At 39.4% G+C, this 25,703-nt stretch overlaps 1 long non-coding RNA gene across 1 annotated transcript; it reads right to left on the minus strand.

Annotated features, from left to right (window-relative positions):
- Nucleotides 1–2,614: 2,614 nt before the first annotated feature.
- On the minus strand, nt 2,615–25,448 carry LOC139001273 (uncharacterized). Its single transcript, XR_011469933.1, has 6 exons — nt 25,373–25,448; nt 21,321–21,430; nt 18,504–18,593; nt 17,682–17,855; nt 16,771–16,929; nt 2,615–2,785 (listed from the first exon to the last, which is right to left on the minus strand). It is a non-coding gene; the product is annotated as an uncharacterized lncRNA (long non-coding RNA).
- Between the last annotated feature and the right edge of the window lie 255 nt (nt 25,449–25,703).

Here is a 25,703-nt window from a genome sequence, read left to right on the forward strand (position 1 = left end):
ACTGTTTTCAGCATCAAACCCAAACACCTCAGAATGCATTGAAGGGATTTCTGGGGTGTGGCTTCCGATGAGCTCCCTGACCTTGCAAGTCCTATTGACCCATCTACAATTCCAATAACTCTCCTGCCTCCAGACCTTTACACGTTCTCCTCCCTCTAATGGAACATTCTTTCTTCTTATTACTCTGGATCCCACATCTGTTTCCTGGCTAATTCCTTTGGGTCATAAGGGCATTTCTGTATGGCAGCTTTTCTCTGATCATTGAAGATTATGCAGGGTCCCCTCCCACCCAATGTGTTTCCATAACCTGATGTCCATACTCCACACAGAACATCTATTTTACTAAATTGAAATTGTGGTTGCACTTGTCTCATATCCCTTATGCAACAGGGAAAAAGTTCAGTGGAGGCATCAAGAGATGATAAATAGCAGATACCAATGTGAGCTGTGAATAAAAAGTTTTAAAATGGGCTGATTCAGAACTGATCAGATAATCTATAAACCCTTCACTTCTATCAAGATATGAAAGGCAATGTGGCTGGTTTTCTCAGTGGTTAGAGCCTTGGCCTGCAGATTGAAGGGTCTTGGGTTGGATACCCAGTCAAGGGCATGTACCTAGGTTACAGATTCGATCCCCGGCTCCAGTCAGGGCATGTGCGGGAGTCAGTCAGTCAATATGTCTCTCTCACATCAATATTTTTCTCTCTCTCCTTCCTTCTACCCCTCTCCCCCCTCCCTTTCACTCTCTCTAAAAATCAATGGGAAAAATATCCTCGATGAGGCTTAAAAAAAAAGAATATGAAAAGCTCAGGAATGAGGATTTAGAAAGAAGGTGATTTGGGGGAGCGCTGTTCTGGGAATCACTCTTTACTCTCCCCTCCTCCATTCCCTCCCCCACAATTTAGGAAGCAGCTGAGATTTATTTGAATTACATAATAGGAGCTCGAGTAATATCAGCTGCCCATATAAACTCCATATTTACATTTCTCTGCTTCAGCATCATTATTCTCCTCCTTACTTCCTGTCTCATAAGAAGAATCTCTTTCCTTATTCAAAGTTGAGCCCCATCTCAGCTTTTCATTATTTCCCCTTTGTACTCTCCTTAGGAAATTAATTTTCCCTTCTCTCTGTTCAATATTTAATGTTCCACTTTACACTTAATCTTCCCCCCTCTATGAACATATTCAAGATTCCCTTATCATCAAAAATAGTGGGGATAAAAAAAGAAATGTTTTATTCTTGTTCCAGATGTTCATAAAAGGGATATTAATTTGCTAATAATTGTTCTATTAGGGGAATGAGGTATTCTAGAAGGCTGGGAAACAGGCAGAAGAGGACCTTTCTGATTAAAAGAAAATCCTTGAAGTTTCTATCTAATAGAGGCTAATCAGAATTCATCTGTGAGACTCCCTGAATCTCTTGGAGGAGCCAGGCTATAAGTCAATAAGAAACAAGGATAAATGTGGCCGAGAGTGATGGCCTTCTTCAAGTCCCATGGTAGCTGGCTATACCCCAGTCCTCAGGATGAGCCAGCCTAGTCAAATGCAAGGGTTGGTCTCCAACCTTTGATGAAGGACTGATGCATCCCCAAGTGTAAACCCTGATGTTGCAATTCCTACTGGTAGTTTGGTGTATCATATAAGGTCCGGACCCTAGTGTCCAGGGTAGAGACAATATCTCACCACTTATGACCACTAAACGGGCAGGATACAGTTGAAGCCAAGTTTCTAACACATCATAGTAGGGAATCACACCAGGGAGGAATCAGTGCTTCTTTAATCATGCAGCTTAAGTTCACAGCTCAAAGTTTAGGGTCATCTGAATCTTATGATTGGCCCTGCTACAATGAAAGAGCAATTGGGAACCTGTATGTGGGGGGTTTGTATGAGCATGAACATTTGTTCTAGAACTAAAGAATGTTAATCAGACCTTTGTTTAAATTGTTTTAATCTGGCTTCTTTCCTTTTTTAATTATTTTTTAATCCTCACCTGAGGATATGCTTTTATTGACTTTTAGAGAGAGAGGAAAGGGGAGAGAGGGAGAGAAAGAGAGAGAGAGAGAGAGAGGTCAATAAGAGAGTAAAACATCCATTAGTTGACTCTGGTACATTCCCAGGCATTGAACCTGTAACCTAGGTACTACGTACCCTGACTGGGAATCAAACACACAACCTTTTTTGTTATGTGAGACAATGCTCCAACCAACTGAGCCACCCAGCCAGGGCTGGCTTCTTTCCTTCTTGGTGTGAGATCAGACATTACATTTAAGAGCTCTGAATAGAGGGGAAATAAATAATTTCAAAAATTAGGGTTTTATTTGAAGTGACGTAGGGTAAACGTGGAAATCGGTGTCCCTGCCTTTAAATGCTTCTTCCCTGTCCATGCCTCCCACCTTATAAAACCTGCTAATCTACTTAGTTCAATAACTTTTTTATGGTTTCACCACCCACCTAATTCTTTAGACCTTCTTGCTTTTATTTGCTTTTCTAAGATCTTATCTCAACTGCTTCTAGCCAGAATCTCAATTTCTGTCGGCCTAGCTTCCACAGAATGACAACTATTTTAGATCACATCTGTGTGGTTTCTTCTGTAGACTCATCTGTTATCCCTGTCCTCCACATTGAGGACCCTGACTCAGATCCCACCATGGCCTCTCTCCAGGGGTGTGCTGGTAAATGGTTAACAACCATCCAGGGCACAGGTGAGCTCTCATTTGTTGCACAGGCTGATTTCAGTGAGCAAACATTTCCATCGTGGTCAATTTCGAACGATCCACGTGAAGTCCCTGAAAGTGGAGGCATGAAGAGGTGTACAGCAATACACAGATACGACAGATTAGATCACCCCAAGAGCATAGATGACAAGAAAGCAGGGAAACAATTAGGAATTATCCAATAGTTGTTACCTTTATCATGGTATACTTTACCTACTTGTAAGTTTATATCATTTAATTTAAAAAAATGGCTGTGTTTAGTAAGCAGCCTGAAGGTTTCTCAAAAATCTGACAGTCAGTCTCATGAGCCGGTACAGGCGGGCCCTAGGACCCCACTGCCTCCTTCCACCCTTTGTCCAGGAAGAGGCAAGCGAAGTAGCTGGTTCAAGGGCAGAATACGCCCAGAAAATGAATCATTATGGGTTCTCCCCAGATTGAAATTTTCTTGAAGATATGCCTGATAACATTCACCACACTCAACACACACACACACACACACACACACACACACACACAATTATACACTCACAAGAATCAGAGGCAGAAAGGGTCACATGTTTGCAGCCCTGGGTTGAAACTCCCAATTGACTCTCTGCAATTGTTGTTCCCTGTCCACTGAACCACCAATGGTTGTGTGACTGTAGTAGAGCATGAAAACATGCTTTATAAGTCATTCCTAAGTCCCACTACAAACTGGGACTGAATGGGCTTTGTTGATATTTTGATGATATGAATGGAGTTTAGTCTGAATAGACTTGTTATACTTTCACATTTTTCTGCAAATGTATGTTAAAATGTATTTTTTTCAAAATTATATTTAAATATATTTAAATGATTCTCTTAAGACTTTTTAAAATTTATTTCCAAGTACTTCTCTCTTCACCTGGGCACTGCCTTAAGAAATTAGGGAACATTTATTTTTATTTTTTTTAAATATATTTTATTGATTTTTTACAGAGAGGAAGTGAGAGGGATAGAGAGTTAGAAACATTGATGAGAGAGAAACATCAGCTGCCTCCTGCACACCTCCTACTAGGGATGTGCCCACAACCAAGGTACATGTCCTTGACTGGAATTGAACCTGGGACCTTTCAGTCTACAGGCCGATGCTCTATCCAGTGAGCCAAACCAGTTAGGGCTAGGGAACATTTTATTAAAAGAGTCTAGGGTTGCTAGAATGCTAACTCTAAACACATTAGTAAACACATATTTATCCTCCTTGCATAGACTTTCCCTGCAGCCTTTCTACATATTGTCTTTAGTTATCTTTGGGGTTTTCCAAACTGATTTACAGTCAGTACAATCATTAGAAAGCAGACTTCCCTTTAATTAAACATATTTTATTACAATAATTAGTGTGCTGTGCACTCATTAACTGGAATTATCTATCATTTTCTTCTAAGGATTGATTTTTTTTTTCACAGCCTTAAACTGTCTCAGGAACCCTCCCACACAGAGAACTTATCAACCTTCCCTGTTCAAATGCATCCTCATTCAAACATTAATGAGCTCACTCTTTTTTTTTTGAGTCACAAATATTATCCAAAGAAACAATTTCAGCCATTCTTTTTCTTGTTTATATGACAATTTAGTTCTAAGATTTTAAAGAAACTGGTTTTTCAACTGTTGTCCCTAATAAATACCAAATGTATGCAGTTGAGAATGTATATATATATATATTTTCAATTTTACAATGGTGGCATTTTGATATCCACTAGTGAGTACAGTTGAAAAATTAATAACTATGAAATACTGGGGCTAAATTTTATATATAAGGTGAGTATCTATGCCTATAATCAGTTACATAGTCCATATGCATTTGTCATATATAATTCTATATAATGTATTTATATATGATATATACTAGATATGCATAATATATGGTATCTCTTCCTATGTATACTGTTATGACAATTATATAATACTTCTCTCTTTATTCTGTTATGGTGATGTATTATGGTAGTTAAGCCAGCTATTTAAGCAAAATCCTGCATTTAAATCATATTTGTCAGACGTGTGATTCTGGGCAAGCAACTTTACCTCTTTGTGTCAAAGTTTATTTTTCAGTGAATAGAAATAGTAATAGCACCTTCCTCCTGAAGTCAGAATGAGTCTTAGCATTTAATCAGGAAGTAGAAACCTGTGAGTGTCATGGAATGAAGAATGCACTCTAGGAATGCAACCTTACACAACCCTGGGAGAAACCTGGGGAAAGAAATATTTGCAAGGAGCAGAAAAAAGTTGTTAGCCAGCAGTCCTGACATAAGTGAAGAAGTAGGGTTTCTAGATTCTGGGTATTCCAGCTGCTGTAGAAGTCTGTGGAAGGCTGCCCTGACCGGTTTGGCTCAGTGGCTAGAGCGTCAGCCTGCGGACTCAAGGGTCCCGGGTTCGATTCCGGCCAAGGGCATGTACCTTGGTTGCAGGCACATACCCAGTGGGGAGAGCACGGGAGGCAGCTGATCGATGTTTCTCTCTCATCGATGTTTCTAACTCTCTATCCCTCTCCCTTCCTCTCTGTAAAAAAATCAATAAAATATATATATATTTTAAAAGAAGTCTATGGAAGGCTCTTTATGGCTGCTGGCTCTGTGAATTCTCAGTAAAAACCCTTGAGTTAGTTCTACGCAGATTACTAGATAAACTGCAGGATGCCACGTTCATTTGAACTTAAAATAAACAACAAATAATTTTTGGGTATAAGTATGTCCCAAATATTACATGGGAGATACTAGTACTTACACATTTTAGGGAATGGTGCTTATCTGAAATCTAAATTTAGCTCAATGTCACTGTATTTTTATTTGCTGAATCTGGCAACCCTAGTCTGTGGTCACATTTGGTCAGCAGGCCCAGGTGTTGGGATGGAGAGCTGGTATGGAGTAGGGGAATTCGAGAATAGACTGGAACCCACCGGCACCTCGGTACCTGTCCCTCATCACTTCTAGACAATGATGACCAGAGCATGTTAGCCACTTCACTTCCACCTCTCAGATCTCAACCAAATCTTTCCTGTGGCTAAACTTAACCTGGAACTACACAGGTAAGGGACTCCAGGAAATGGGGTTCCAGCTGAGGTACACCGACCAGTACAAACCCCCAATTTTGCAGTAAGTGGGATAGTACATGTGAAGTCTTAGAACAGCTCCTACATATGATGCACATTCATACAATGGTCATGCTTGAATGTTGCTGTTATTTTGCTGTTTGTGTTGTTTTAGCAATTCTGCCAGATAGAACCTTGGGCTGAGAGGGTATTGGGATTTGATGGAGAGTTGTGAGTCAGTGGTAGGAAGTGTAGCATTGGATTGAAGGCAGAAAGAGTTTCTTTACTGGAACAAAAGACAACTTTGCCTTATGAGAATAAAAGAGAGATCTCTTGGGGCAGCAAACCATTTCTCTCAGACAAGCAGCAAGGCCTGAAGTGAATGATGTGCTAACAGTGATGTGCTAACACCATTCAAACCAGTCTTGGGTGGGTTGATACCTTTGGTCATGTTGTAGTGACTGTGTTGTAATGATTGCTGGCTACTTTAACATTGGTTTGTGCCTTTCATCTTTTCAATGCAGACAGAAATGTTTGAAAACGGGCTGTGAACAGGTTGTATGGCACTATTTTAGACACATTACTCCAGGTATGGTATTCCTGAGCCGCTGTGGAAAAGATCTGATTTGGAGATCTATTTTTAGCTTTCAGAGGGGTGCCTTACTACCTATGTCCCTGCAGAACCATATGGCATCTATTGCTCTTTCTCATGGTAGCAGCAGCCTAATTTTGCTTTTGGGGAACTTCTTTCTGCCAGCAATGCAAAGGTTAGTGTTCTTCGGCTTAGGGGTGACCATGGGATCCAAGCTTGACCAATTAGATGTATGCTCCTTGGCATGGAGACCAAAACCAGCAACAATGAAAAGCAGGATTTGATTTACACTACCTGTGAACTGTGCCTATTCCATTGTATATTTCTGTCTCCTAGATCCTTGCTACCAGCATGGGCCAGCAGCCTCAGTATTGTCTGGGAGCTTGTAAGAAATGCAGGGTCTCTGGCCTCACCTCAGCTCTACAGAATCAGAATCTGCATTTAACTAAGATCCCAAGATCTCTCATAAATGTTTGCCTGGTCCATATGTTTTATTTCTGACTTCTCAAGTGTCTACCCATTTAACTGCATTAAGGTCAGGCTCTTAAATATGCATCATGGAATGAGTGGTACCTTGGTCTCTGGTACAGAGATATTGGGATGTTCACCAAGTCAGTGTTTTCTGGCTTTCTTAGGGCTTTATATTTCCTTTAATAAGCCACAACTACCCCATCTCAATCCATGTAGCTTGGGTGGGGATAATTCAGTTCTTGCCTTCAACGGCAAGAACATGGTAAGGCCATAGATGATTTTCATATTCCATTCACAATTCAAACCAGTCTGGTGAAAGTCAGTCCTGTGATTCCTGTTGGGGTGTTTGGGAAAGAGAACCTGTGGTTCCACTGGATAGCTAGTTCTAAGGATTTTGTGAACCTGGTCATTCCAGGGACCATCTATCGAGCTAGCCAGTCTAAAAGCAAAGCCAAACAGAGAGGTAAACTGAGTCTGTAATGAGAAGAAAGACTGCATCATGCTCATTTCATTTGAACTGATCATGTTCAACTGGGCCCTGTTTTCAGTTACACGAATCAGTACATTTCCTTCTGTTTGAGCAGGTGGGTTGGACACACATGTAAGACAGGGCAAGGCCAAGGCCAAAGCCTAACTGACTTGACTGGTAAAGATACAGTAGGTCCGTTTGAGATTCAGACAGTTTATTACTTACACAGAGAGCAATCGGGGGAGTAAGAAAAAGGTGCCAGCTCCCCAGGTCTGTGTCCCACACACCAAAAAGGATGACACTAAAACAAAAGGAGCCAGATGAAGGGAACACAAGATCCCCTGTTGCTGAGGAGCCCATTCTAGAGGGCAGCTAAGATGTTTTCTATTCTGCATCTCTATTCTGAGGAGGGTTGACTAAAAGCCCCATGTTCAACAGAAGTCCAGGAGGCGAGGAGGGGACATAGGAAGGTAAGTGGTAGATGGCCTCATAGTTGTTTCTTAGAGACCTTTCTTTTCTTGTGTTTCTGGTGAATCACAAGTTTTTATGCCAGAACTCAGAAAAGACTTTGCTAGTCCAGATATATGTGAGCCGTCCAGGCACATGATGGAGCAGTTTGCTCAAAAGTCCCGAGTGATACGTCACTTTTAGTGAACATTTGTCTCTATATTTTTTAAAATATATTTTTATTGATTTCAGAGAGGAAGGAATAGGGAGAGAGAGATACGGTAGAAACATCAATGATGAGAGAGAATCATTGATTGGCTGCTTCTTGCAGGCCCCCCACTGGGGACTGAGCCTGCAACCGGGTATGTGCCCTTGACCGGAATCCAACCTGGGACCCTTCAGTCCACAGGCCGACGCTCTATCCGCCAAGCCAAACCAGCTAGGGCTGTCCCTATTTTTGTCGGTAGTACAAGTTTCCTGTTTTGGGGACTCCTCCCCATCTTGAGAAAAAGCCCACCTCCGAGTGCAGAAGCTAAAAATGCTAGCTACTCACTCTCTGACTTCCCTTGCAGTCTGGATTGAGCATGTTATATAGGATCTCCCAACCAGATGCAACCACTTCAGGCTTTGATACAGAAGCCAATGTTGACATGAAGCTGAGACCACACAGAATCTATCATGATGAGGATGACCATCTCTGTAGCATGAATACTCCCATGGCTGTGGTAACAGCTACTCTCATAACAACTTCCATTATCTGTGGAATAAAACAAAGTGGCCCAGCCCAGTGGAGGCAGCCATGGTGTTTTCATCAGGCATTTAGGAAGAATTTCAGTATTGTTTGGGTGGGGGGGGAAGGGGGGACATTGTTTCCCACCTTTATTCTTGGCCTTTTCAAGAGATTCCCTGAGCAACTCAATAGCTTTTAAGAATATCTTTTTATGTGTAAAATGAGAGAGTTTCTCTTAATTTCAAATAGGATCTTTAATGGATATATATCTACTAAGACAAACTTTCTATCATCTACCTGCCATCTACCTATTACCTTCCACTTACCATCTACATTACTCAGGCATCCATCCATTGATCAAAAAGCCATCTCTATAGGAGTCTTATGATCAAATTCCTCAAGATCTAAGGAAGTGCATTTCTAATGATGGCATTTCTGGTTTCATGATAGGAAATGTGTGTGATTAAAAAGGTTACATGTCTGTTAGAAAAAAATAGGGAAAACACATTAGAGTAGAAGAAAATTGTCCATAATCATATCAGCCAATACTTGTATTTTCATTTTCCAGCCATTTTTCTATGCATATTTGCACAGTGGTGATAATAGCATCTAAACAACTTACTGCTTTCTTATTTTATGAAATATCATAAACATTTCCCACACTATTAAAAAAATACACAAGTGATTACCTTTTGTGTTTGTAGGCTGTTTTTAGTGTTGCACTATTATAAACATTTCTTATTTTGAATATCTTTGTTCATAGAATTTTTTTTCTATCTTTCAGGTGAGTTTCTTAGCATATATTCATAAAAGTATTATTATTATTAAGTAAAAATATGTGAAACTGTCTTGATACATATATCAAATTGCTTTCCAAAAATTGCTAACTTAATAGTCAAAATCATATTTTAAATGGATACGTGGCAAAAGGTAAGGAGATTACTCACAAAATAAGGACAAAATGCTCTAATGAACACATGAAAAAATTCAACCTTTAATATTAAAAAATTAAAATTATACTGACTTTCAAAAAACATTTTGCATTTAAATATATATATTGATTTCAAAAAGGAAGGGAAAGAGATAAAAAGATCAATGATGACAGAGAATCATTGACCTACTGTGCCTCCTGCATGCCCCACCCTAGGGGTCAAGCCCACAATCGGGCATGTGCCCTGACCGGGAATCAAACCATGACTTCCTGGTTCATAGGTTGACACTCAACCACTGAGTCATGCCAGCCAGGCACATTATACTAACTTTTAAACTATTCTGAGGTGAGGGTTTGGAGAACTGTTTACATTTTATGGCTGTATCTCCCTAAGAAAAAGTCTGGTATATTTTTAAGTATTTATTTTAAGGGGTGCATTTAGGCCCATACCTATTTGTATCAGGTACATCAGGCCCACACCTATCTACTCCTTTTTTTTCTTCTTCTTTTTCCCGGGACCTTGTGAAGTAGTGATGGATTTGTCCTTTGCTTGTTTATATCTTATTGAGTACAATATGCCTGATGTAAGTGGGACAGGAATTTTACAGCAATTGCCCTTGTCAATGACAGTAGCCCAGCATTTTTTATAGTTGTTTGTTATTCTGAAATAATAGAATGTCTGCCTTCTTCTCTTCTTTGCATTTGGGCTGTTATGACCTGATTTTCTTCTTGATGCATATTGTGTGATTGCTTATTTCTTAATGTGTTTACATTTCCCCTTTACACTGTACATGTAAAATGCCATTTGTAGACATATAAAACTTCTAAAGTTATCAAACTTAATATTTTATTGTGTATCTCTCTTTCTGTTGGACACATTAGAAGTCTATAGGTCTCTTTAAAGCAGAGGACACATACTGGCTCATCATGAACCATAACTGTCCTATAGGCATGTTTGCCATAAAATATATAAACTTTTAAAAGTAAATTGCCCATGTTTAAAAATTGTTAAATTTTATTTACAAGTTCAGATTTTACCTTCTGCTTCAAAAAAGTCTTATGATCTGGGAACACTGAGCCCACATTTTTGCATGTTAGAAATGAGTTGGACATAAGGCTGTTCCCTTCAGTGTGGTCATGTGCTCTTCTGTCCCCAGAAACCCACCCCATTTTGTTGTTAATATCTCTTTAAGAAAGACAGTATAACTTCATGGTTCAGAGCATGTGCTTTCGGTCAGACTTCCTAGATGCAAAAGCTAGCTCTACCAGCTTCCTAACTGTGTCCTTGGCAAGTTCCTTTACCTTCGTGTGCCTCAATGTTCTTTCTACCTGTCAAGGAGGGTTAAGAATACCTACCTCATTAGGCTGTTGTGAGAATTAAGTAAGTTGATTAATGTAAAATGTTTAGACTGGTGCCTGCACATAATATGTGCTCAATAAACACTGGGTATTATTATTAACTTCCTGGACCTTGTAGACAGTTCAGTTTGCAGCTCTGGTTTTAGAATCTCTACATTTGGCTTGATCATCCCCCATAGGTGCTGTGCCTTCAAAATTATCAGGTTTCCTTGTGGGAACTGTCACTTTCTCATTGAGAAGGATGGTCTCTCTCTTCCCCTACATGCACACACATCACCACTACCACCACCAGCATCACCCCATGTGTCAGGAGGGATAGTACTAAAATGTTGGAGATACTTAGAGATCTCTGAGAAATATCTTCTCAGTCAGACAGGCAAGTTGCTGCCCCAAGTGAGAAACTCAAGGGCAAAACATTTCTTTATTTCTTCCTTCCTTTATTAATTGAAGAGTAATCTCATATGAAAGGTTAATCCCTTTCATTTCTCTAGATTAGATCTCTTCTCACACCTTGCTCAGTCAGTTCCCTTTCCCACCCCCACTCTCTGTATCTTTCTTTTTTTTCACTTCCTATTATCTCATTCCCTTTCACACAAAGTCCTTGAAATTACATTGCTTTCTTCCCTTTACAGCTAAACTTAAGAGGGAGGTCTGTTATCATTGTTTGCATATTGCCACTACCTCTACCCCATATCCCTTTATTTCACAACACACAACATAAATTTGGCTTCTGTTTACTCTCTCATCTCAGACTGAAATTGTTCAAGCCAAGGTCACTAATGATCTTCTAGATGTGAGAACCAATGCTAACTTTTTTCTTTCCATCTTTTAATATAACAACTTTATTAAGAAATAATTCATATATCACACATTCGACCTACTTAATGTATACAAAGCAATGGCTCTTAGTATATTCAAAGAGCCCAACCATTGCCACAATTACTTTTAGACCATTTCATGGAACCAAAAAGAAATTCCGTATCCATTAGCAAACATTCTTCATTTCCCCCCAAGCCTCCCTGCCAGCTCCAAAAAATCACTATTCTATTTCTGTCTCTACAGGTTCACCTATTCTGGACATTTAATAAAAATGGAGTCATATAACATAGCCTTTGTAACTGGCTTTTTACATTGACCACACTGTTTTAAAGGTTCAATCATGGATGGCATATTATAACAATACTTTATTTGTTTATATGACTGAATACTATTCATTGAATGGACTTACCACATTTTGTTTATCCATTCATTAGTTGATAGTCATCTGAGTTTTTGCTACTTTTTGAGTATTATAATGTTCCTATGGAAATTTGTATACAGGCTTTTATGTGTATATTTTCTAAAAAGTTTTTAAAAAATATTTTTATTGATTATAGAGAGAGAGGAAAGGAGAAAGATATAGAGATAGAAACATCAACTGGCTGCTTCCTGCACACCCCCTACTGGGGATTGTGCCCGCAACTGGGACATGTGCCCTGACCAGGAATTGAACTGGTGACCTCTTGGTTTGTGGTTCAGTGCTCAACCACTGGGTCACACTGGCCGGGCTGTATGGATATATTTTTAATTCTCTTCGATATATATGTGCTGCTAATCTCATTCAGTCATTTTTTTTTATTTTAGCTTTCATCTCTAGAAATTCCATTTAGTTTCTTTAATATATTTTTCATTTTTCTTTTTTTATGTTTATGTTTTTCTTTAAATCCTTGGGCATATTGAAATATACACATATAATAGCTGTTGTAACACTCTTCTCTGCCAAATCCATCATCTCTTTCTTTCCTATGTTTGTTTCTGTTGATGGACTCCTGCTTAGGATTACATTTTTCTGCTTCTTGGCATGGCTAGTAATTTTTAGATAGATGATCAACATTTTGAATGTTATATTGTCAACTGTTGTTTTTCTTTAAGGAGCATTGAGCTTTTTTTTGTGGCAGATAGATTCGATACTTTCAAGGCTTATTCTGAAACCTTCTTATAGTAGGTCTAGAGTGGGTCTTTACTCTAAGCCTAGTTAGTCTTACTACTCAAGTATAACCTTTCCAGAGTCTCTACTGAATGCCCTAGCCCAGTGGTCGGCAAACTGTGGCCCCTTGGGTGTGGCTCTTCCACAAAATACCACGTGCGGGTGCGCACGTACAGTGCGATTGAAACTTCGTGGCCACACTCAAGGGGCCAAAGAGCCACATGTGGCTCGGGAGCCCCAGTTTGCCGACCACTGCCCTAGCCATTATCAAAGTGTGGTCCCTGGACTAGCAACATCACGTTATCTTGTTAGTAACGCAAAATCTTAGGCCTACTCTAAACTTACTAAATTAGAAACTCTGGGGTTGGGCCCAACTATCTGTGTTCTAACCAATTCTCCAGGTACATGCTAAAGTCTGAGAACCACTCTACTCAAACAATACTTCTCAAACTTTCATGTGCACATGAATCACCTGAAGATTTTGTTTAAATGCATTTTCTGATTCAGTAGTCTAGAAAATCCTGAGATTATAAATTTTTCACAAGCTCCTAGATGCTATTACTGCTGTTGATTGTCTGAACTCGCTTTGGGTAATAAGAACTTAGAAACCTTACTTTCAGCCACGGAGTCTGATTTCAATGGCATAAGAAGGTTTAATTATTAAGTAACGATATAATGATAAGAGGACCCAGTCTGGAATTTCTGTATTAAGGCTCCTATTTACTGAAACTGCTATTCACAAAAAATATATATTTTAGGTGAAAGCAGGATAGGAATTTCTCTTAATTTCTAAATCCAAGTACAAGTATGAGAAGAACATTATATTAGTTATAAGAATATAAGATCATTTGCTAGCCATTTTATTATATGCTGGACACTGCCTGTTATTTCTTTAAATCCTCCCAGTAACACTATGTAGTTAGTATCATTATTTATGATTTTTTATATTTCTTATTGTAATCTCTGCAGCAGAATCTCAGATTAAATTTCTTGCTTGATGCTATCCAACTAGTAATTGGTTAGCATTAAATTAAAATCTGGGCCTGTCAAATGAAATTCCCAAAACTAAAGTTTTTGTGCTTATTGTTTTGCTTTATCATTTTAGTTTGAATACAATCTTAAGAAATTAAAAAATAAACAAACAAATGAACTTACTATGTGTTGGATTACCATGATAACAAATCGGATTTAAATGTGAGTTACAAGCCAATGCCACCTGGCACAGTGCCTGCACTGCTATGAAGTCATTATAACCCATTTTAAACAGGAGCCTCTGTACCAGGCTTCCACTGCTGTAAAAACATTTTGTACTAACATAGGCATTCAGTTATTGTCTTTATATTAACTAGCAAAACAATACTTTTGTTTTTCTTAGAGGGAGGGGTTAACCTTGGTAAATAAAGGAAAGACTTTGAAAGGACTGGCAAAAATCAGACCTTTAATATATTGTGGCTAAAGCTATATTACCTCTGTTTCAGTCAGGGCAGTTTGGTTGCAAAATTGGAATGGCTCAGGGTTCCAGGGAAGGAAGATAGGTTTGCTCAGTGTGCATCTCGGTTCTCGTTCTCTCTCTCTTCCCTCCACCCCCACCACACAAGCAAAGGAACTGTGTTCTCTGTAGTAATTACTTTATAGCCTGAAGCATGAGATTTGATCATTTATATCTTGCCTTGGATCAGAAAACACATTATTATTAGTTAAAAATTTATCTCTATATTTTTTAAATATCAAACCAGTACTGTGCCCTGAGTTTTGGCCATTACATACTAAATTTTACAAGTTAGGTAACTGCCACTGGAAAGACTCCCTTTATGAAAATTATTCAAACCTTGCTTTTTTTTTCCCAAACCCTGCTTTTTATGGAGCTAAGACTCTTTCTTAAATCTGCTGAGCTCCAGAATGAATGGCCCTAGATGAAGAATACCTTAAACAGATGATCCCCTGAAGTTTAATATATATGTGTGTGTGTGTGTGTGTGTGTGTATATATATATATATATATATATATATATATATATATATAGTTCTTATTTTCTCTCTCATATTTCTTTCTCAAGGTTAAAGGTAAGCTAAATGGACACTCAAAAATTTTATAGCCTTGTGATTCTCTAGCTATATTCTTTTTACTTTATTATTTATTATTGTTATTTTTTAATCCTCACCCAAGGAGAGGATTAAATTGCTTTTCAAATTGCTTTTTAGAAAGAAAGGGAGAGAGAGAGAAAACATTGATGTGAGAGAGAAACATTGATCAATTGCTTCCCTTATACACTCTGACTGGGAATCGAACCTACAATATAAGCATGTACCCTGACTGGGAATTGAACCCTTCACTTTTTGGTGCAGGGGACAACACTCAACCAACCGGACTACTAGGCCAGAGTTCTAGCTGTATTCTTTGACCAAATTTACGCATAAGCCAGATTGTATTGCTTGCATTGAGTTTGTAAGAAATAACTGGGTTTAATTAGATCAAAACAGAGCATTACTACTTTATTGTAAAGTTTTTTACGACTGATTTTGGAAAAATAACTAAACATTTTTTTAAATGCTCAATGGTAGGAGATGCAGGAAACAGACCGTAGTTTCTAAAGCTCTTTTGCTGAAGAATAGGATAGAACAGGTCGGCAGGCCTTGAGCTGGAGAGCTCTACAGTTGCATGGAAACTAGGAAGATGTTGGGCTGTGCTTGGCAGATAGGGGTTTTGGTGGGCAGAGTGGAGCTCAGACACTGAAACCAAGTAAGAGCTGGGAACAAACCGAAGAGGAAATGGGGTGTACCCAGGTGAGCAGTCAGCAATCAGGAGGCTATGGGCACCCAAGGGCAAAGTAATATGAAGTTTCCAAAGTCTGAGAGGGCAGGTAATAAACTGAGAACACCACAGGGAGGGAAAACCAGGGAACCAGAAACTCAGCAAGCTGTGTGAGCACTGGCACCAACAACAAAGACCTCGATAACAGGGGCCAAGCCCTGTTTATGATGTAGTTGGAAAGGCATGAGCCAAAAGAATCTGACCTCAAATTCCTCCCCAACCACGCCTTGTGACCCCGAACTTCTAGCCCCGTGTCCCAGTGCCAGGCACAGAGAAAGGAGAAATGAATCACCAGGAGATTCAATTTCTCATGTACAGAATAAGGGTTTTACCTGCCTCCACAGGGTTGACAAAAGGACACAAAAAAATGAATGTAGTAAAGATATCAGGAAATACCTAACATGCCTTGAACTAGTGCTCCGTAAATACTGGCTTCTCTTTCTTCTTTTCGATAAGGATCTTCCATATTTACTTTCAGCTGGGGCAGGAGACCAGGGAGGATTTGAGAACCAGTAAAGGTCGGTGGTTATGTAGGCTGAAAGGAAAGTGAGGAGCAGGAGAGAAAGGCTAAAATACTGACACGGGCCTGGGAATTTGCCAGGGGCAGGGAGGTGTATGTTTAAATTGTTGGTACCTTTCAGAAGTAGCTTTCAGCTGGGAATTCCTGTCAGAACAGGATTGTGGGATACTTCCTATTTTGAACTAAAATAACTTACTGCTTAAAAAAAAATCCTGGTCAGTTTCTGTTTGCGATCCCTTGACCTTATTTTCATTGTCAATGAAGTTTCTTGTAGGAGCAATTGAGAGGAGTGTATATGTGTGCAATGGCTGGTATGGAGAGATAGGAGAACCATTTAGAAGCTGTGTTTGCAAAGCCAGTGTACTGTCTTTACTTACATAATGTGTTATTTAGGGTGGGCTTACAAAGGGGGGGGGGAGTTGATAAAGATAATTTTCCACAATAAAAAGTTGATCTAAAATTAAATTCTGTGGTGTCATTTCCTTGGTTATAACCTTATGTTCCACATCCCTCCTCCACATGCCAGCACCCTGAGGCTAAAATCCAAATTCTTTAATATGACAGATAAACATTTATGATCTTCCTATAGCATAGTGTGTGGCCTCATCTTTTACTGCTCTACCTCTCCCATAATAGCCTGAGGCCTAAGTAAGCTATTTAAAATTCCAATAGTATCCCATGTTCTCTTTTGGATTTTCATAAATTATTTTCACCCTACCTGCAATAATTTTCTTCTTCCACACTGTTTGTCTTCAAACTCCTACTTATTATATCCTACTTTGGAAGTCACTTCTTCCAGGAAGTCTTCCTCAAATCTCTTAAGACTGGGCCAATTGTCTTCTTCACCATATGCTTCTATAGTTTCCAGTACTTGCTTCTATTGTGGGAAAAAAAATCACATTGTGCAGTAATTATCTATATACTATCCCCCCCCCCCCAAAAAAAAACCCCCCACAAAAAACTGTGGATGTTGAGGGGACAAGAACTATCTGGTCAACCCTGTATCCCAAGTACTTGAAAGAGAGTATATAGTCAATAAATATTTAATAAACTGACCCTGAGCAAAATATTTCCCAGCAACAAAAACAATCCAGAGAAACTTTGGTGATAATAGAGCACATATCGGAGCATCAGTAACTCTTGAATAAAACTAATTTGTAATTGTGCAGATGCCAACAAAAAGCCTTTATAAGGCCATGAAGTACCATTATAGAATCAAACTTACATGTTTATGTACACATATGTGTGTCTGCTTTCATAAAAGCCTATGGAAATCATGAAAAAAATGTTAAAATTAGTTAGGATGTTAGAGGTTTTCCTGAAGCTCAAATGGGATAATACAGTGAAATATTAACATTGTACTGACACATAATAAGCAGTAATAAGTGGTGGTAACCACTTAATGTTGTTATTATTAATGTCAGTGAAATGTTCAGTTTCCTGGGTTCTGTGATGACCATCCACGTGAGCAATCTCCTTCCTTGCTCTGCATTTGGCTGATCTCAGTTTAGGTTGCTGTATCCCCTCAGATCTCTCCTGCAATTAATTAGCTTTCCACTCCTGGGTAATAGACTGAATAGTGTTCCCAAAGATATCCAGGTCCTAATGCCTGGATCCTGTGAACATTACCTTATATGGCGAAAGACGCTTTGAAGATGTTATTAAATGAAGAATCGTGAGGTGAGGAGATTATTCTGGGTTATCCAGGTGAGTCCCAATGCAACCACAGGCATCCTTATACGAGGGAGATTTGACAAACAGAAGAGGCAAGTGACCACTGAGGCAAGATGTTGTGCTGCTGGCCTTGATGATGGAGGAAAAGGTCCGTGAGCCAAGACATGCAAGGACTGCAGCCCTTGAGGATGGAAAAGCTAAGGAAACAAATTCCTCTCTAGAGACTCCAGAGGGAGCTTGACCCTCCCTATACCTTGATTTTGCCCAATAAACCTGATTTGGGGCTTCTTACCTCCAGAATTGTAAGAGAATAAATAGGTGGTGTTTTAATACACTACATTTGTGGTAATTTGTTACAGCAATATACCCTCCAAACCATGATGACCCATTCATTTGGTTTCCATAAGGAGAGATGTTTTTCTGAACACTCCTGGCCTTTTGCCTCTTGAGTTTGTTTCATGGGTAAATGCTATTTGCTGCCATAACCCCCTTCACTTCTTTTTTTCCATTAGTATGCTGTTTGTTTTCCTCACCACCTGCATCATCAGTTCTGTGAGGACAGAGTCCAGGTTTGTTTTGTTAGTCTTGGCTTCCTTAACCCTTTGCCTGGGGCATGATATTACATTCAAATGTGTGAAATTACCCATGGTAGACCATTGGCAGTTTCATATGATTCAATCTAAGGTTCTTAATTAAGGTGTGTTGAGTAAAAACATCTAAGGAGAAGAGTAATTTAAGTGCTTTAAGTCAGGGACTGGTCCTGAACCCCATCCCCACCTCTTCAGTTCCCTAATCATGGAAGCCAGGAAGATCACGTGGGTGAGGGAATCCCATGGCTAGAAGCCACGTCTCCGGTCATTTCTTGCCCTGTAAATACAATAGTTACATTTAATTACCGAATGTAAGCAAACTCAGAGTTATAAGACAAAAAACAGGACTCTGGATTTCATCATGTAGAGTGTTTTGCTGTAATTAGCTCATTAATCTTGGCAATAGCCCTACACATCGATGCTGTTTATTCTCACTTTACAGATAAGGACATCGAGACACAGAGAGTGTAAGTAGCTTGTCCAGGGCCATGTTACTTGCTAGTGGCAGTGCTGTGATTTAAGCTCCGTATGATTCCAAACCCCACCCTCCATTGCCTTGAGAAGCACCAATCGAGGCAGAGGCATTAGGTAACATATGAGACACTTGTGTGTGTGTCTGTCTCTGGGACACAGCACTTGAGGGAGGGTTGATCTCTCAAATTTCATGAAAGGATTTTCTAGTACATCTGAGTACAATGAGCCCCAGTGTGAAAAGGATGCAGTTCTGCTGATAACTCTGTCCTGCAAACTAGTAAGTCATTTTCTGCATGCATAGGAGCTAATATTTATCACCAGAAAACTGACATTTTACAAGACCTGTAAGTTTAAACAGTTCAGAAAGGTCACAGGAAACAAGAGGCAAAGAGAATGGGCCTGTTTGGAAATAAAACAACTGTATACAAAGCTTTCTTTGGAGAACGAATAATATTTGGGTAAAATTAGCAAATTTAGATTATTGTGTCATTATCAATAAGATTTTTTAGGATAATTTCCCTCGATAGGTTTATTTTCCCCTCAGGCTTAAGGTATAATTGACAATTAAAATTGTATATATGTAAGGTGCACAGTGTAATAACTTGGTATATGTATAGCTGTGAAATGAATGCCAAAGTCAAAATAAGACACCCATCACTTTACAAACTTTTCTATTATTTTTGTGGTAAGAACACTTAAGATGTACTCTCTTAGCAAATTTTAAGTGTACATTACAGTATTATTAACTACTAGAGGCCTGGTGCATGAAATTCGTGCATGGATAGGGTCTCTAGGCCTGGCTGGCGATAAGGGCCGATCAGATCAGGGCCTTCTGGCTGCAGGCCGGGGCCTTCCTTTGTTCCATGCTGCCCCCTGGTGGTCAGCACACATCATAGCGAGTGGTCAAACTCCCAGTCACTAGAACTCCCGAGGGGACAATTTGCATATTAGCCTTTTATTATATAGGATAGTTAACATAGTGTACATCCATAGAACATATTCATCTTATAGCTGGAAACTTGTATCCTTTGACTAACAATTCTTCATTTCCCCTATCCCTTAGCTCCTGGCAACTACCATTCTACTCTCTGTTTCTATGACTATGACTTCTAAAATTCCACAAACAAGCCTTACCGCCCAGTATTTGCCTCTTTACATCTGACTTATCATAAATAATTTTTTTTAATATTTTTTTGATTTTTTACAGAGAGGAAGGGAGAGGGATAGAGAGTTAGAAACATCGATGAGAGAGAAACATTGATCAGCTGCCTCCTGCACATCTCCTACTGGGGATGTGCCCACAACCAAGGTACATGCCCTTGACCAGAATCGAACCTGGGACCCTTGAGTCCGCAGGCTGACGCTCTATCCACTGAGCCAAACCGGCTAGGGCATAAATAAGTTTTTATATATATTTTTATATTGCAGACAATTTCCTAAGACCTACTATTTTATAAAATTAAACAAGGTTTAGCAAAAATATGTTTGGTGGGTTTTGTAATAGATATATAGATATATCACTGCCTTACTTGCAACCTGAATGCACTAATTGAGACCTGGGGCTTGTGTTATAGTGGAGGCTATTGGTCTAGTCTACTGAGACTAAACTCATGATGCTGGTACATTTCTCATTGTCAACACTTGAAGACACAAATGTTTAAGGTGTTTTATTCTGGTGTATTTAATTGAGCCTATTCTAAGCATCAAGAGACCAAGTTTACATGAAAAATGAAAAATGCCAAAGGTGAGGGAGTGTGCTGTGTCTTATCTCCTGCAGCGTGCGTTCCCACAGAGTAATATCCTTTTTACTATCTAGGGGAACACTGATGTTCAGATTCCCACTGCAATACCCTCTTGCAATTTCCTTCCTTATCACTCCAGAAATGTGACAGATGGTGAGGGGCACTTGGGATCCACATTTACTATATGTGTAATACCGTCTAAGCTAAATGGAACTTTCAACTCAGTTTTGTCAAAGGCAGTATTTGTTGAAAGCCAGTGATTTACAAGACACATTGATAGTCACTGCAAAGACCTAAAGCTCTTGATTGATTGCTATTAAGCAGCCTCCTTTTCTGGAGTACATCGGAAGTCGAGAGGGCTGCCTGTGAGCATTTATTATACTAGGAGGTTGGGATTGTGAATGGAGCTTAGTCAGAGGTGTGCTTCTCTAGGCCTGAGTCTATGCTCAGGAAGTCACTCAAACGAGAGAATTTGATAAATATTTACTGTGTAGATGCTCTGTGCCTTTCTCTAAACACAAGCTCCAAAAAAAAAAATTAACTGAATGGACATTTATTGAGTATTTATAGAACTCCTGTCATGTACCTGGCACTGTGTTGAGTGTAGGGGATTCACTGTAGAGCTTGATTCTCAGTCCCTGCCTCAAAGAACACGCCCAAGATGACATGTGCAACAGAGAGGCAGCAGCAAGATGGTCAACAAAGGGGCAGGTACAAGACAGCAGAGCCCTGGCCAACTCAGTTTCCGCCACTATTTTCATTTGCTTCTCCAAACGTTCTTTCCCCACCTTGTCCACCGTGCTTTGCACCCAGGAGGCTGGTCTGTTATTGCTACTCCATGTAATTGCTGCCCCTTCCTTCTGGCTTCATGCTGAGCTTGGAGAGCACCCCTAGGGAACTGAAGAGGGGAAAACAGTGAGGTCATAATATTTACCCCTCACTCCTTCCCTGGGAAAGCCATTAAGAATTAATGTCTTTGAAAGTTATACAAACCCACCTTTTATATGTAAGATAATAATCAAAATAGGCAGTACATGTTGTCAACCAAGCATAAATTAATCAGGAGGCTTTGCTAAAATAAAAAATGACACTGTTCTAATCAAGGGTTTTAGGATTTGCACATCAAAAACACTGCCAGGCAACACCAGAATGTCCTGAAGAAAACAGAAAAAGTTGAGAGTTCATACAGTAAAGCATCATTTGAGAAGTTCCTGGGAAACTCAGAGTCCTTATGACTTGGATTAAATTTAGTTTTAAATCCTAGCTCTAGAAATCATCTCTATCTCTGTCTCTGTCTCTCTCTCTTTCACTGTCTATGCCCATCCTAGAGCTAGCCTTTCCCCTTAATTAGCAACCCCCAGAGGCAGCAGAAGACAGTAGCTGGCCCTGACAATGGTGACACTGTCTGAACCTCTGGCAGGCTAAAGATCACATCTTGACATAAGTTATGTTTCAGCTCCTGAGCACTAAGGTGGAAAGAACCCTGGCTACTTTCCCATGAGATGGACTGAGGGACTCCAGAAAAGACCTCAGAGCTGTCCTCAAGACCTGGAAAAATGATTCTTTACCCTTACCTCACCCCCAGCAAATCAGCTCCCAGCAGACCCCGGGCCCTCTAACCCACAGTCTTGTGATTTTGCTCTATGTAATCTGTAACCTACACGCCACTGGGGAGTTTGGCCTTCTGAGCATTCGCTTCCTGTTCTCGGTGGTGCCTTTCATAATAAAATAGCCAATATTTCTCCACTGTAATTTTTAGTGTCTAGTGTTTGGCTCTGCTAGTGCCGGGTGGACAAACTCTCTCTGTTCTGTAACACTTGTTAAAATAGAATGTACCAAGAATAAAAGGCTAAAGTCAAGAAATTATTCTTACATCAGAGCCATTTCTTTGCATATTACTGTTTAATTGAGCAATATTTTTCTATTTCAGAACTCTTTTAATAACTAAATTGTCTCTTTAGATTTGGTTGTAATTCCAGGCTTGAAAATTAGGTAGGGGAAACATTTCTAATTTCATCTCAATTTTCCAGGCCATGCTCTTTTACAGGTTTATCATAAATTAAATATAAGCTCGAACAAATATGAAGTGAAGTGTCAAAAGCAAATTAATTCTATTGGGTGTCAGTGCTTGGGTCAATCAACACATGCCCAGATTTATTTCCCAGGTCTCTGCCAGATGTGTAAGGGGAGAAGAGGAAGAGAAAGACAAGACTTCATCTCTAGCTTGCAGTTTGAACATGGGAGCGTGGAGGAATGGGATAAGTAAGTGAGCTCCAAAAACGGGGCAGAGAGTCTCAAATCCTGCCTTGGTCAGGTACTCACTGTCTGTATCTTTGTCTCTCAGATGGTTCCTTCACCTATAACAGCGGTTCTCAACCTGTGGGTCACGACCCCTTTGGGGATCGAACGACCCTTTCACAGGGGTCGCCTAAGACCATCGGAAAACATATATAATTACATATTGTTTTTGTGATTAATCACTATGCTTTAATTATGTTCAATTTGTAACAATGAAATTGGGGGTCACCACAACATGAGGAACTGTATTAAAGGGTCACGGCATTAGGAAGGTTGAGAACCATTGACTTATAACATGGGAGTGATGTTAGTTACTTTATAAACCTGTTGTCAGAGTGGCCTGTGATCCATGCCTAGCACTCTGCATACTTGGTACTCACTTCACAAAATTATCTCGAGAATTCATTTAAAGTTTTGAACTCAGGGGTGCATCAACGTACATCCACTTGACTGTGAGTTGAGAGAAGGGACACATCTTTGTATGCCTGGAACCAAGAACAAGGACTGTACAATGTAATGAAGGGCTTCAACTGTATTCTGTGGATACAGAGTGAATATCTTCTCATCTTTCACATGTATGATCATCTTTTATCAGTTGCTATTGTGGTTGCAATTGTATTTGACAAGAACGCAAGGCCCAGGAATTTTCCAATAGCTGGCTAAGACCTTCATTAATTCACAATGCATATTCTAGGAAAAATCATTCTGTTTATTTTTTTAAAAGGCTTTCCACCAAGTCCTGATATAGTATTCTTATCATATAATGCTATGAGAAAGCCTTTTTAGCATGGGCTATAGTCAGTAGGACAACTTATCTCCTTGGCCTCATTTCTCTAGATCTACATAATAATCTCAACTTTCCTTCTTACTACTATGATGGTGAGTAAAATAGATTTCCCCCAAAAGAAAGGAGAGCAATTATCTATTTCAATTTCTTGTACTAACAACGGAATAACATGGCCTGAGTTGTTCTTGGACTTGATCCCTGCAAAGCAGCAAGTCTAGTTTGTGGGGTTGATGTGTAAAAATAAGCACCGAACACCAAACACTACTTCCTCACAATTGGCATCATAAATTAAAATTGTCCTAGCCCCATCGCATTTCCCTCTTTCCAATGGGATAGATATAGCTCTTCAGTTCTAGTATAGCCCTTGCTAATTTTATCATCTTGAAGCAGTTATTTATTATTCCCAAGTAATGTTTTTACCTGGGAATTAAGATATTTCATTTCAGGGGTGTTTGGGGGAAGAAAGAAAAGACTATAGAAGACATTTCTGGAATGTAGCCAGTACTGAAACAGTGTTAATTCTCCTGCAAAGCTTTCTTTCAGGTTAGTTTGCTTTTACTATTAGTCACCTTGACCTTAAAATTTTATGATACAAACCAAAAGCAGAGGTTAATGGGGAAAATAGGAAAACAAAAAGGTGAACGGATAATATGCCAACTGGATATATACCCCAATGAACAGTCATTGCCTGTCTGTCCGGGCATTTTTCCCTCTTTCTGGAAATTGTTTCTCCACTCTCACTCCCTCCTTCTGGGAAATGGTCTTTCTCCCATTTTGGCCATCTAGTCTGAATGGGAGCTGGCACTTCTTATAAGTCTCAGCCACACGTAAGGATCTGAGATGAGTCAATAAATCCAGAGTGACACTACTCACTGCCTGACCTTAGCTGATGGGTCTGGGAATGAACCCTTCACTCAAACTGGACAAACTAGTTTTTTAACGTGAAAAAGAGACAGCAGGAGTCAATCATTTTCTGGTGATGATAATGAAAGATTGAAGATGGAATTGCTGCCAGATTCTACATTTTCTGTTAGTGGGAAAACCTTTCCTAAGAAAATAAAGCCAACATGTAGATAGAAAACATGTAGTGTTTTCTGGAGACATTGAAGTTTCTATTCCCAACTGGCCCCTGGGCCATATTTGCTTTTTCGTGTGGATACAAGTCTTCCAATAAATTCCTTTTTTTTTTTTTTTTTTTTTTGCTCAACTAGTTTTCTGTTGGCTTGCTGTCACTTTTAACTAGACGTAAACCTGACTTAGAAAATCCTTTACAAGAAATAAAGACCCCATAAATCCTCACTCCAGGGCCAACAGGAGGTTCTAGAATGTGAGTGAATAAGAGAGCCTGAAGTCAGGGCTGTTGAAGAGTGGATACTGCCCTTACCTGGCTCTAAAAATGGACCTAAATTGTCAGGGATTGAAGTTAGGGGCAAAGAAAATGTTGGGAGGTAAGAGGCCATCCATAGGAATCCTCTAGCCATTAGGAGCACAATCAGAGAGTAAACAATAAAAATAACAAACATTCAGGCAAATAAAAGGAGTCAAGAGCCAGAGTCTGTGAGGGGACATATTTAAAGGAGCAAACAGGCTAGAATGGGTAGTTGTATCAGTACCTGAACATCAGCATCCGGATCACAGATCCTGCTATGATACAAAGAAGCCAGTGCTCTGATTATAGGGTGGCTGTGAAACCACACGCAGAAGGGAAAGGCGCTGTTAAATGGATGTTTGGAAGTGGACAGAATATCATCTCACCCAAGACAATGATTTCAAGAAGACAATTTTCAAATGATGTTTTCATTCTTCATTTCTATCATCTGTTGATCCGAAGTAGGCACTTCTAGCTCATGAGTGAGGCTCTAAAGTAAAAAAAAAAAAAAAAAAAAAATTTAAAGAAGTTATATTCCCACTTTTAGAATACTTGGCATATAAAAATTCAAATTTGCAAGGTTATTATTTTTTTACCTGAAGGATTATTTATTTTGCGAAAGATTTACTATAGCATTTCTTTAATCTAGGTAACAACCTTTCCCCAAAATAGTTAAATATGAGTCACTCATATTGTATTTAACATTTCAGGATACAT

Source organism: Myotis yumanensis, unplaced genomic scaffold (genome assembly GCF_028538775.1).
Source record: "Myotis yumanensis isolate MYYU_CA2020_CCGP unplaced genomic scaffold, mMyoYum1.0.hap1 SCAF_283, whole genome shotgun sequence".
In the NCBI taxonomy this organism is placed as follows: Eukaryota; Metazoa; Chordata; class Mammalia; order Chiroptera; family Vespertilionidae; genus Myotis; species Myotis yumanensis.